This window comes from Rhipicephalus sanguineus, chromosome 1 (assembly GCF_013339695.2).
Source record: "Rhipicephalus sanguineus isolate Rsan-2018 chromosome 1, BIME_Rsan_1.4, whole genome shotgun sequence".
Lineage (NCBI taxonomy): Eukaryota > Metazoa > Arthropoda > Arachnida > Ixodida > Ixodidae > Rhipicephalus > Rhipicephalus sanguineus.
Genome location: NC_051176.1, coordinates 329,095,157 through 329,109,073, shown reverse-complemented (window position 1 = coordinate 329,109,073; position 13,917 = coordinate 329,095,157). Strand labels below are relative to the sequence as shown.

General features: G+C 45.9%; 1 protein-coding gene across 2 annotated transcripts in view; it reads right to left on the bottom strand.

Annotated features, from left to right (window-relative positions):
- LOC119379531 (protease-associated domain-containing protein 1) overlaps positions 1 to 13,917 on the bottom strand; it is a 150,533-nt gene that overhangs the window by 95,143 nt on the left and 41,473 nt on the right. The gene's annotated exons all lie outside the window — the stretch shown is intronic.

Genomic DNA, 13,917 nt, shown 5'->3' with positions numbered 1-13,917 from the left:
CTGGAGGGCTTGGCACTGCAACAGTCAGCACCAGGTACAAACTAATTCTTTGCACAACATCGTGCACGGTCTAATATTATGCCCAAGAAAAAAACACAATACAGATGTGTTGTTGAGGGTAGTAACAGTACTATGGAAAAAAGTACAGAAAATATCTACAGTAGACTCGCGATAATTCAAACTCTGATAATTCAAACAAATCTTAAATTTTTGGTTGGCCCACTATGTTTTCTATGTATTTTAAAGCTGCTTAATTCAAACTGCCTCACTGCACAAATTTGGTTAATTCAAACTTTTTGCTTGTCCACGTCTGGAAATATCTGCTGCCTTTGTTGCTTCTAGCTGAACATTCACGTTTTTCTCCTACTAACAAGCGCAAAGAAAGCGGATTGCCTGCCTACAAAACGGTCAAACCAGCCGAACCTTGCGCACCAATAATCTCCTGCTGACCAATGAAAAAAAAAATGTACGGTCTGGCCTTGATCTATCGCATGCCAAACATTTCTTAAAGTCACTTTGTCTGCGGTATGCCATGCGAGAAAGCGTCCCAAGAATTAGAAGGGGCTAGCAACTGTCATGGGACGCAACATATTTCGTCCCTTAATTACACACCCGTTCATGCCTTGTATAATAACAAAAACCAGTACTATTATCACCGATGTATAAAAATTTTACTGGCAATCATGCAGAGCAGTCTATGATGTTGCTGCGGCACTGAGAAACAATAAACATCGCAGTGTTAGTTGGTGTGTTGCCCTGAGTCATATTTATGAGAACTTCTTATAATTCAAATAAAATCCTGAGGTCCCCTCAAGTTTGAATTATCGAGAGTCTACTGTACCATTGACAGTAAGTGAAAATCGCGTGACGATGATATATATTTTTTATTGCGCTATGGCCAGGTCTGGCCAAAGTGCGCCACGCACATGATCATGAATATGTAATATAACAAAGAATGGAAAATGGTACGTGAATTATGGCAGTATAGGGATCTCAAACACTGTGTAAAACTAGTATGTAGTGATTAGTACTACTAAACGATGATGCAGTCACACACACAACAACCAGTATATACGCCTCTCCACAAACCCGAAATGCAACAGCACAGAGACGTGCTATGTGAAACATTGTGACAGGAATCTCTTGTGCTTTCAACTTGCAATAAACCAGCTTCTTGCAAAAAGTTTAAAACAAATTTAGTGTCAAATAATTACTCAATGCCAAGGAACATTACACTGGTTGAAAAGGCATGTGTTGCATGTATGACAAGCGCTTTCTTCTTTCATCTTCCATTTCGCGACACGGTGAGAAATCATAAAGCACAAGAAGTGTCTCCCCAGACCTGCTACACTTTGGAGGTTCACTACAAGTTAGCAAGTGATGTGGCCTATTCTCACATTGGGTCATCCAACTTTTGTTACTGGTGACCAATGTCTGGCTTGACAATGTGAAGCTTATCATTGCCTTCAGCATCCCACAAACACTGCCAATAGCTTCTCAGTTTCCTTTGTATAAAAGCCTTCAAATGTGTTACAAATATACCTATAGCAAAATTATGCTGTTTTGTACTTAACGTACGTGGCAATATGATTGGCCCTCGATGCCTCTATGGCCAGGCACCGTATTATTTGTTGACGAGATGCATCAAAAGAGTGAGTAAGGCAGAAAAATGATGGGGTTCCATTAAAACCTGTACAACGCTTAATGAGTCCTTATATTACTGCTTTGTTTACTTGCCGATTTGTTTTACCACCTTGTGCCGTAAAGACACTTGTTTGTGGGTTGTGTGTGTAGGATTGTGAGGACTGCCACTTAAGGGGGGATGTGGCAATGAAAACTATCTTTGTTATTTATGGTGATAGAGTGAAGAAATTTGGCATGCAGATGTGATATGTTGTGCTGATATCATAACTGAAACTGGTTTTGAGCTATCTTTGCAGTTTTTGAGTTACAACACTTGATAAGCTCTCATTGTCATCCCAAAATTAATTAATGAATGAAACATAATTTCATCAAGATTTTTGCGTAAGGATATTCACAAGGGCTCATTCTGTGCCGTAAAGCTGTTGGTTTATTTTTTAATATTCAGATAAGCATACACAAAAATTTTTGAAATTTCTTTTACATGCTGTCTTACTAACAACTTTTACAAAAAACCAATTATAAAAATCTGTATGACGTGCAGACAAATATGGACAGCTTTACGGTACTCACCAATGTCTCAGGATCTAAGCGCAGAAAATGGAATGGTTATATTCTTATCTGTTGTGAAATGCCACAGGGATGACTGACAGCAACTGTTAAAAAAATGAAAGCTAAGAAAATGGAACTCAGAAGGAAGCTGGTTTTATTTTTCATTAGAGAAACGCAGCTTTGCGGCTATCTTGAGCTCTATCTGTCCTCTTTATGATGACGCCAATGATGACCCCAATACGGTGGCACTGTGTCAAGGGGAAACTGCATATTTGAATTTTCTAAAACCCAATTTCCTCAGTTTTTGATGACAGCGCAATAGTAAAATGCTTTTCTTTTCAACTTCTACTGCTTATTTCGGTCTAATATTTCACCACAATGTAAAACACGGTCTTAGGATTGCAGAAAAAAATCAATTGAAAAATTGAACATTTTGACCAAATTTACCATTCTCATTGCCACGTCCCCCCTTAAGATATGCCAGTGAGTAATTTGGATCAGTGTTGCACGGAGCGGGGTTCCAAGGAATGGCATTCCTGGAACTAGTTCCTTTTGGGAGGAACGAAGGAATGCCACTGTTCCATTAAGGATCAGTAGAACTGTAACGGTTATTCGTTTCGATTACGAAGGAACGGCAGAGGGAACAGTGTTCTTTCTGTAAACTTTTCACGGCACTGAAAAGACATGTACGCAGCACATCATGCAGGGGGATGCACGACCGCGCAAAGAACTACCGCTTGCCTGCCACGTGATTATGGTGTGCGTGTTTTTTTTTTCATGAGTTCTCTGTTATATATATTTTTTTTTGTGACTAGTCTAAGAGTGTCATCTGAAAAGCATGTGCTTTCTTTTGCACATTGTTGATGTTTGTGTTCGGCCAACTCAAAAGTCGCAGTCGCTTTAATGCTCTAGCATTAAGAAGCTTGTTTTTCAGAAATTCCAGTGTCGGCATCATTGGTTGTGAGCGAGAAATCGGCGTTTCCCGCAAGTGAAAATTCAAAGAAGATGTACATAAATAAATAATAAAGATTTTTGGCTCGAGTGGGGATTGAGCCCAGGCTTCTGCGTGGCAAGCAGGCATTCCACCACAGAGCCACGCCAGTGCTTGGAGCTATTTCGAAAACAAAAAAAACAAATAGCAAAGTCATGCAGTGCGAGACAACCAAATAAACTGAACAGACAGTTAGGCCAGGGAAAGCATAGAGGACATAAATTTGTCTCTGAACTAATTGTGACGAAAATTAAAGTAAATAGAAATGGACGAAAAAATCTGCCAGATCCCACACACGGTGGGAATCCATGTAATGCAAAGCAGCCAGCAAAGAGCTGCATACATCACCTCGTTTGTCTTTGAGGCAAATGAAGTCATTCCCGTCATGACATCTAGTTCACTATATATCGCATGTCTGTCATGCATACGTGCATGTACAATCTGGTATATACCATGCTAATGAAGCGTATATTGTGGTACATACAATACATGATCGACCTGTCATTATGTTCATCATGCACTCACGCCATGCCACACCAATTTTGGTATATATCCAGTAAACAAAACGGCCGGAAGAGCACCACAACAGTGCCATGTAGATTGTGCTGTAAATGACATGCGTGTCATGATTTGCATGTTGGGACCTGTCATGTTCGCCATACAGTCCCATCGCGCAATACCAATTTTCGTGTATATTGACGCCAAGACAGACACCATGTTCAAACTACGCGCGCAGGTTTGTGCGCCCTCCAAGAGAACAACGGCCCGATGGTAAAAAACAAGAAAAGGGCGTGACAGCACGCGCCTTCTCAGCGCGAGATGCGGTGAAGAAGAAGTGACGCCTCGCTCGAGGACTTTGATGAGATTTGTTCTTCTTGGTCTCCGGCAAGGAACTCTACCAACATCTCTCGTTTACTTTTCGGACACAAGTTAGCCCTTAATTAAGGTGGCAAATTGGGCTAGTTGGAACATACTCGCCATGTTCAGCGCAAAAAAAGGAACACGGAAACACAAGGAAGTGCACGACACAAGCGCTGTCTAACAACTGAAATTTTAATGGAAGAAACGTATCATATATAAGCACAAAAAAAAACAAACAAAAACAGAAAACAAAAAAACCACAAAAACCAAACAGAAAATCTTATCCCCCACCAGGCATGTATACTCACGTATGCTGTAGATAGGTAATCTCAGCCTCCGTGAGAGCGATTGAAGGCTGGCTCACGCATCTGTCTCTTGCTTTTATAATTTCAAACGCTTCAGCTATTTCACGCGTGCGCTGGTCCCTGTGCCTCATCATCACGGTGGTTTTGTTTAGCTCGGCTGCGCATCCGCACTGCCGGCAATGGAGGGAAAGATGCGTAGATGGTGTGCCTTTCAGAGAGCTAGCGTGCTCCCTTAGACGGACGTTGAGACAACGACCCGTCTGCCCAATGTACGCACCACCACATGACAAAGGGATGGCGTACACCACTCCGCTCGCGCATTCAGTGAATCGCTTAGAGTGCTTCATGGTGCAACCTTCAGTGCTGTCAGCGGCCTGCCTCTCCTGCGCTCTTTTTTCAACTCTTGCGCAAACGCTCCCTAGCTTCTTGCCGGCGCGAAAAACAACATTCACGTCATAATGACCACCAATCTTCTTCAAACGGTGGGATACCGAGTGCAGATAAGGGATAACAACGAACTCGGATAAGGGAAAAAAGTTCGTTGTTATCCCTTATCTGCACTCGGTATCCCACCGTTTGAAGAAGATTGGTTTGAAGAAGACGACGGCGCAAGCCGTCGTCTACGTGGTGAGCCACCCGAATTTCCCCTTCTGCCAGAGCCTAGAGTAGCACCAGCTGTCTGCAGTGAGAGTACCGAAATGACGTCCCAGACTGCCGCAACACATGTCGTTGTTGATCAGCCGCGGACGCCCGAGCCTTTCCATGGCGACCCCTATGAAGACGCGGAAGACTGGCTGGAGGGTTTTGAGCATGTCGCTGACTGCAACAGATGGACCGAAGACCGGAAGCTCCGCCGCGTTTATTTCGCTCTGCAGGACAGTGCACGAACGTGGTTCGAAAACCATGAAGGTGCCCTTCGCACATGGGATGCTTTCCGACGGGAGCTACTGGCCACGTACCTGAGCACGGACCGCAGAGAAAGAGCTGAAGCCGCTTTGCAAGCAAGAAACCAGCGAAACAACGAAAGCGTGGCAATGTATGTCGAAGACATGTCCCGCTTAATTCGCCGGTCCGATCCAAATATGAGTGAGGAGAAGAAGCTTCGGCATCTGATGTGTGGTGTCAAGCAGGAGATTTTCGCCGGTTTGGTTCGATGCCCTCCACGAACCGTTGCCGAATTTCGCTCCGAGGCGACAGCGGTGGAAAAGACACTGCAACAGAGAGCAAGGCACTACAACCGGGATGTGAACGTCGCATCTGTAGGCGCGGTGTCAGCAGTCTTCGGGGATAGCACCGACGTACTACGAGAGCTCGTTCGGTCTGTTGTTCGAGAAGAGCTCCAGAGGCTCAACAGCAACCCGACACAGGTCTCGTCGTTGGCGGAAGTGGTTCGTGAGGAAGTGAGACAAGTAGTCTGGGAACAGCAGCCACAAGCACAGCCTCAAGCGTCATTTCCGGTGCAGCCAGCGATCTCATACGCCGAGGTACTCAGAGGCGCCCCTGGACGTACTTTCGCCGCAGCAACCACCCATTTGCCCAAACCTCGGTTCTCGCCACACCCACCTGAGACGAGGTTCCAGAAGGCTGACATATGGCGCACTCCTGATCGAATCCCGCTTTGTTATCACTGCGGCGAAGCTGGCCATCTTTACCGGATGTGCGAATATCGCCGAGCGGGACTTCGGGGCTTTCCCGTAAACGCTCCTTGCCCACGGAATGGTGAACGCCCTTTTGAAATCGAGGAGTACTTGTCAACGCGCCAAGGTTTTCACTCCTCGCAGCAGCATCAACCTCGGTCAACGGCGCCACTGAGGTATCGATCACCGAGTCCGCGTCCATCCTCAAACTCTCCAAGGCGACGTTCCCAAAGCCCGCTTCGGGAAAACTAGAATCGGCGACCTGTGGAGGTAAGGCCGCTGCCAACGCAAGAAAACAACCTCCAGTGCCGATTCTGAAATATTACGATGAACACGAGTGTATGGGCGGAAACAGTAACGTCGCTTCAGATTTGTGTGTAATTATAGACGGCCACGAAACTACTGCTTTGGTAGATACAGGGGCAGACCATTCAGTCATGAGCAGAGAACTTGCAAGAAAATTCAAGGAAGTGCCGACTCCTTGGTCAGGATCTGAAGTGCGAACCGCAGGAGGACATCTTATTGACCCGGCAGGCAGGTGCACCTCTAGAATCGGAATACGTGGCTTCACCTATGTCGCCACTTTCATTGTTCTATCAGAATGTTCAAGAGATGTAATTATTGGAATGGACTTTTTGCAGGCGAATGGTGCAGTTATAAACTTGCAGGAAACGTGCGTGTCGTTCTCAACGAAGCACGCCATCGCGACGTTTGAGTGTGAAGAACTATTCGATGCGCTACAGATTGTAGACGACGACGTAACTGTACCTCCAAGATCCAGCATCGCTGTTGAAGTAAGCAACGTATTCACCGATTATGAAGGAATAGCAGAAAGCAACAGTGGACTCTTGCTTGAAAAAGGGATATGTGCGGCAAGAGGTATTGTTCGGCTGCGTGATGGGTGCGCGAATGTTTTTCTGACAAATTTCGGTAATTAGGTGCAACATCTTGCGAAGGGAACTGTCATTGGCCGCCTGCATGACAAATTTCGGAAATGAGGTGCAACATCTTGCGAAGGGAACTGTCATTGGCCGCCTGCATGATTACGTTCCGATTACAGATTTGAATCCTTTCGAGACTGCATCACTCAACTCTGACACCATAGACTCCATACTCGCATCCATCCACATCGAAGCAGCGCTATCATCGAACCAGAAGCAGCAAATCGAGGGCCTTGTACGAGAATTTGCCTCGCGTTTCTCCACGTCATCGAAAGTACAGAGAACATCGATCGCCAAACACCGCATCATAGTCGACGAATCTGTGAGGCCTATTTGCCAGCACCCCTACCGAGTGTCACCAAAAGAGAGAGAGGTCATCAGAAACCAAGTTGAAGAGATGCTTAGGGACGACGTAATTCAACCGTCTGCCAGTCCGTGGGCTTCGCCTGTGGTGCTGGTAAAGAAAAAGGACCAGACTTTGCGCTTTTGCGTTGACTACCGAAAGTTGAATGTTGTCACAAAGCGAGATGTCTATCCACTTCCAAGGATCGATGACACCCTTGACAGACTACGGGATGCGAAGTTCTTTTCCTCTCTGGACCTCAAGAGCGGATACTGGCAGATAGAGGTGGACGAACGAGATCGCGAGAAAACAGCCTTCGTCACCCCAGATGGGCTATACGAGTTCAAGGTGCTCCATTTCGGCCTGTGTTCCGCACCCGCCACGTTTCAGCAGATGATGGACACTGTCCTGTCCGGGTTAAAATGGCAGTCCTGTCTTGTTTACCTCGATGATGTCGTGGTTTTTTCGGCTACCTTCGATCAGCACGTGGCACGACTACGCACCGTGCTCAAAGCTATCAGTTCAGCAGGACTGACGATCAAGCCACAGAAGTGTCATTTCGGTTTCCATGAACTGCTTTTCCTCGGTCATATCATTAGCTCTGAAAGCATTCGCCCTGACCCTGAGAAGACTGCAGCCGTAGAAAAGTTTCCTAGATTAACAGATAAAAAGGCTGTGAGACGATTCTTAGGGCTCTGCCCCTATTACAGGCGCTTCGTCAAAAATTTTTCGAAGATAGCGGAACCACTCACGCGACTGACAAAAGAAGATGCGCCTTTCGTCTGGATAAGCGAACAAGAAGATGCTTTCAATGAGCTACGACGGCGACTCCAAAACCATCCAATTCTTGCACACTTCGACAACGAAGCGGACATAGACATTCACACGGATGCAAGCAATTCGGGACTCGGTGCCGTGCTGGTTCAGTGGCAAAACGGAGAGGAACGAGTGGTCGCATATGCTAGCCGCACTCTTTCGAGGGCTGAAACGAACTACTCGGCGACGGAAAAAGAATGCCTGGCGGTAATATGGGCCATAAGAAAATTCCGACCGTACCTATATGGTAGACCATTCCGAGCAGTGAGCGACCACCACTCGTTGTGCTGGCTCGCAAGCCTAAAGGACCCTTCTGGGCGACTTGCTAGATGGAGCCTCAGGTTGCAAGAATACGACGTAACAGTCGTAATAAGACTGGCCGCAAACACAGCGATGCCGATTGCCTGTCACGCGCACCGGTCGAATCTGCACCTGTGGAAGATGGAGACGACTTTCCGTTTCTTGGAGCCGTCACTACAACAGACATGGCTAAATATCAACGATCTGACGCCGAGTTGCTTTCACTCATCAGGCACCTGGAAGGACAACCCGTGTGTGTTCCACGAGTTTTCGCCCGGGGATTGTCGTCTTACCTGATGAGAAACAACGTCCTGTACAAGAGAAACTTCGAGCACAGCAGAGAGAAATTCCTATTCGTCATCCCTTCGGCCTTGCGATCTGAAATCCTGGAAGCCTGCCACGATGACCCATCAGCAGGACACCTCGGAGTGAGTAGAACACTCGCTCGCATTCGTGCCAAGTATTACTGGCCAAAGTTGTTGGATGGTGTACAGCATTATGTGAGGACATGCTGGGATTGCCAGAGATTCAAAACGCCTCCATTAAAACCCGCAGGCCACCTTCAACCAATAGAACCTCCAGAAGCCCCATTTGAACAAGTAGGAATGGATCTACTTGGCCCATTTCCGACGTCGTCATTAGGCAAACGATGGATAGTAGTAGCGACAGATTATTTAACCCGATATGCCGAGACAGCCTCTCTCATCAGGGGAACAGCCATAGAAGTAGCTGAATTCTTCGTTACTAACATAGTACTACGACATGGTGCCCCCAGGGTTGTTATCACGGATCGAGGAACTGCATTCACAGCCGATTTGACGCAGTCGATTATGAAACTTACCCACACATGTCATAGGAAAACAACTGCTTATCACCCTCAAACGAATGGGCTAACCGAGCGACTCAACAGAACGCTGACTGATATGTTGTCCATTTACGTCGACCTGGAGTACCGTACATGGGACAACATACTGCCGTATGCCACATTCACTTACAATGCTGCATTGCAGGAAACAACTAAGGTGACGCCATTCCAGCTTGTGTATGGTCGAATAGTTACCACGCCCTTAGATGCAATGCTGCCTGTAAGTGAAAATGAAGAGCACAAGCCTGACATCAGCGAGTTCACTCAGAGAGCCGAAGAAGCACGGCAGTTGGCACGACACCGCGTTAAACAACAGCAACGCATTGATGCAAACCGATACAACCTGCGGCGGAGAGAAGTCGACTACACACCAGGCGACAGAGTTTGGATATGGACTCCCATACGGACGCCTGGCCTATCCGAAAAGCTTCTGCGTCGTTATTTCGGCCCTTACCGAGTCCTACGTCGAATTGGCCCCTTAAACTACGAGGTTACACCCGAAGGACAAGTGAGCTCGTCAAGATGCCGACGTCGCACAGAAACTGTGCATGTTGTCAGGATGAAGCCATACTATGACAGGCAATGAATATTGTACTATACACCTCCAATCTGCACAAATACTACTTTCCCCAATGGAGATCACGCATCAGACCTTCTCAACAACATTCCCGCTGTACGCATCGGGACGATGCGTTTTGGGAGGAGGGATAATGATGCAAGACAGACACCATGTTCAAACTACGCGCGCAGGTTTGTGCGCACTCCAAGAGAACAACGGCCCGATGGTAAAAAACAAGAAAAGGGCGTGACAGCACGCGCCTTCTCAGCGCGAGATGCGGTGAAGAAGAAGTGACGCCCCGCTCGAGGACTTTGATGAGATTTGTTCTTCTTGGTCTCCGGCAAGGAACTCTACCAACATCTCTCGTTTACTTTTCGGACACAAGTTAGCCCTTAATAAATAGTTATTCTCAACCTGCCTGAATTGTGCGTTACAATATCAAGCTAGAGAACTGGCCGCGAGCGCACCATGAGCGTGGCATGTAAAGCAGCCCGTACATGACATGCATGTCATGATTTTCATGTTACCAACTGTCATTTATACAGAAATATCTCATCATACCAATTTTTGTATATATCCATTTAAGTGAACGGCCACGAGCTCCCTGAGACCATGTCATGCAAATCATGCTCTACATGACATGTGCGTCACGATTTGCACGTTAGAACCTGTTGCTTATGTTCGGCATGCACTCTTGTCACGCCATAGCAATTTCGATATATATCAAGTTAACGAAGTGGCCGCAAGAGCACCAAGATCACTGCATGTCGATTATGTCATTATTTTCATGTTGTGACCCATCATTTATGTTTGAAAAAATCCGTAAACAGGGGGTGGGCGCTCGAGCCGACGTTTCGACAAGTGGACTTGTCTTCTTCAAGGCTGGAACTGATTTCCTTACCTATCGTGTGTATATGCTTCGTGCCCTCTCCAGAGTGGGAGCATGGGAGGGAAAAAAAATAGGAACAAAAAGCGGGGGAGGGGGCGGGAGAGGGGAGGGTGTACGTTTCACTGAATGATTGTCAGTGGAAGCACGTGGCATTTTAACAATAGTAGGTTCGAAATTCCTAGAAGAAGGGCTTAAATCTCATTGGTTTTCGTTGTATGTGTACCATACCGAATCGATTCAAGAGCCCCCTTAGAAACGTTAATGCCTGCTGGCTGGAGTGTATTGAACTTGTATAAGGTATGACTCTGTATATTTTCTGTCCCTTGGGGACCGGAAGTTTGACTGAAGTAAAGTTTGAGATCTTCGAAATTGTGACCTGCTACATGAAAATGCTGTGCCACTGCTTTGGGTAACTTCTTCACCATGTCCGCGCGATGCTCGTTTAATCTAACATTAACAGGTTGTCCCGTTTCGCCAATGTATCGTTTTTGACAATATGAATATTTGATCATGTAGATAACGTTTGAACTAGTGCAGGTAAAACTAGATTTTATATGATGGACGTAATCACTTCCAGTGCTTTTAACTATAACGTCATCTTGAAGGTGTTTACAAGTCTCACATCTTGGACGACAGCAAGGTGTTATGTGGGCAGTAGAATGAGGTTTTACTTTTGCATGCACTAACATGTCCTTAAAATTCCTATTGCGGCGATACACGACCTTTGGTGCTCCGGGAAACGCTCTTCTAAGGCGCTCGTTGCTTGCCAGTATTGGGTAATACTTACGGAGGATATTATTGATGTTTGGTAGCACATTTGAGTATTTGGTTATAAATGCTGGCGGCTGGTTGGGCTGTGCTACGGGGGCCCTTTGAGCTAGTGATGATTTCCTAACTAGTTGACATGCTTCGTTGTAGACCTTGTTTAGAGCATCTTGCGGGTAATTTCTTTTAACTAATGTTTCCTTTAGGTTGCTTAAGTGGTGAACGTAGTCACTGTCATCGCTACAGATCCTTCTTATACGCCTCGCCTGTCCTACTAATATCCCTTGTTTGCAGTGTCGTGGGTGACGACTAGTGTAATCTAGGTATTGCTGGCTGTCTGTCGGTTTTCTGTAAAGTGTCGTCTTTAATTTTCCTGCTTCAATAGATACCGTCGTGTCTAGGAAGTTAATTTCACTGGAAGAATGGTGCATGGTGAATTTAATACTAGAGTGAAACTTGTTACAGTGGTCAATGAATGCATTTAGTGTACTTACGCCATGTTCCCAGATGATAAATATGTCGTCTATGTAACTGAGATAGGTGGAAGGCTTCACTGGACATGATTCCAACAGCTCTGATTCTAAATGTCCCATAAAAATGTTGGCGTATGTAGGCGCAAAAGGGGTTCCCATACTAGTGCCGAAAGTTTGCAGGTAGTAAGACGAATCAAATTCAAAATAATTTAGCGTCAGGGCTAATTTCAGTAACGACAGGTAAACTTCAGCATTATGTGTTTGCTTGCTTTCTATGAGTGATTTCAAGACCGCTTCACTCCCTTCAGCGATAGGTATATTCGTACACAAGGAGCAGACATCTAATGTCACCAGAATGGCCTGATCCGAGAGTGTGTTTCGTTAATAGAATCTATTATTCGAAGGAAATGAGGTGTATCTTGAACAAAAGACGATAGGTTAGATGATATTTTAGATAAATGATGATTTAGAAACGTTGATAGCAACTCAGTAGGTGTATTCTTGTTAGGTACTATAGGCCTGCCAGGGATTTGCGCGATAAGCGGTTCATCTATAGACACCTTATGAATCTTCGGAAGTAGAAGCGGCCTCCTTGCTTATTTTTAGGCATTAGGAACCGGTGCTCAGAGTGTGTGATTAATTCCCTGGCTAGAAAATCCGTGATCATGTGTTGTATGCTATTACTGTACATATGCTATTACTGTATGTATGTATGCAGCAACAACACGCACTATCGAAAATTAGCCTCGGACCCGACTCAAGAATATAGTAATAGCATAGAAAACACAATCACGGATTTTCTAGCCAGGGAATTAATCACACACTCTGAGCACCTGTTCCTAATGCCTAAAAATAATTTGTCCTACTTCTCCTACTGGCCGAGTCGAATCGCATATAGGCCCTGCCGTGCACCACTGGTGCAGCCAGGGAGGTGGGGGTGGGGGGGTCTTATAGGTTCAACACCCCCCCCCCCAAACTTTTGTTTTGCATGTGTATATATACACACACACATACAAACAGATGCACAAATTACATAATGTATAGTTTTCTGCCTACACTACTGCAGTGAACACCTGACAAGGTAAATTACAAAAAAAAAAAAGCTACGTGCACATCGCATTTTTCTTTCCTTTTTTGCTCTTCACTCTCTTTTACACTGACAGCTCTCCGCGGTCTCGCATTCATCAACCATTCGCGCCATGGCAGTGTGGCAGCGAATGCTTGATGGTGTGTCCCACTTCACTGCTGCTAGCCGTTGTTTTCAGGAGTTGGTTGAACTAAAGGACTAGGTTCAACTCTGTAGATCCGAACAGTCATGCAATATTGCGCGGTAACATGAATAACAGTCTTAAACTGCACCTGGGAGCGGAACTTCAGGCTAAATAGTGTTCATAAAAGTGCCAAATTTGAATATAGGCATTTATAGGCATTTATAAGTATTTAGGCACAAACGCCAAAAACAGGCATTTATAGGCACTGTTGCAAAATAGTGCGGAAGAGAGCAACTTGGAGCGTGCCAGACTTTCTAAGAGAAGGAAACAGGGGCGGCATCAAAGGCACGCGCACGTGGCCTGTGCAGCAGTTCGCCTTTAGTATTTCATGTCTGGGAACCAGTTATTCGTTGCACTTGGTGCCGCAAAACCCAGGACTCGAGAGACGCCTTCACGTCACGGCGAGCTGCGCAAGAAGCGTGGTGCACTCAAGGCTGGCGTCACGAGAGCACTTCTAACGGACCTGCTGCAGCAACTGGATCCGGACGCCTCTCAGATTAGCAGCCACATGGATTACCGAGACTTGACGATCTCATCGTTGCGACCACGGACGAAAAAAACCTCGATCAAGTAGAAACGGCGCATGCACAACTATAACGAAAAGATTCTCTACGCCGTGTCACGCACCAAGTTATGGCTACAAGAGCATGAGAGGACAGCCAGAATGCAGGCTCGAGCAACTAAACCCGGGCCAAGTAACCTCGGATC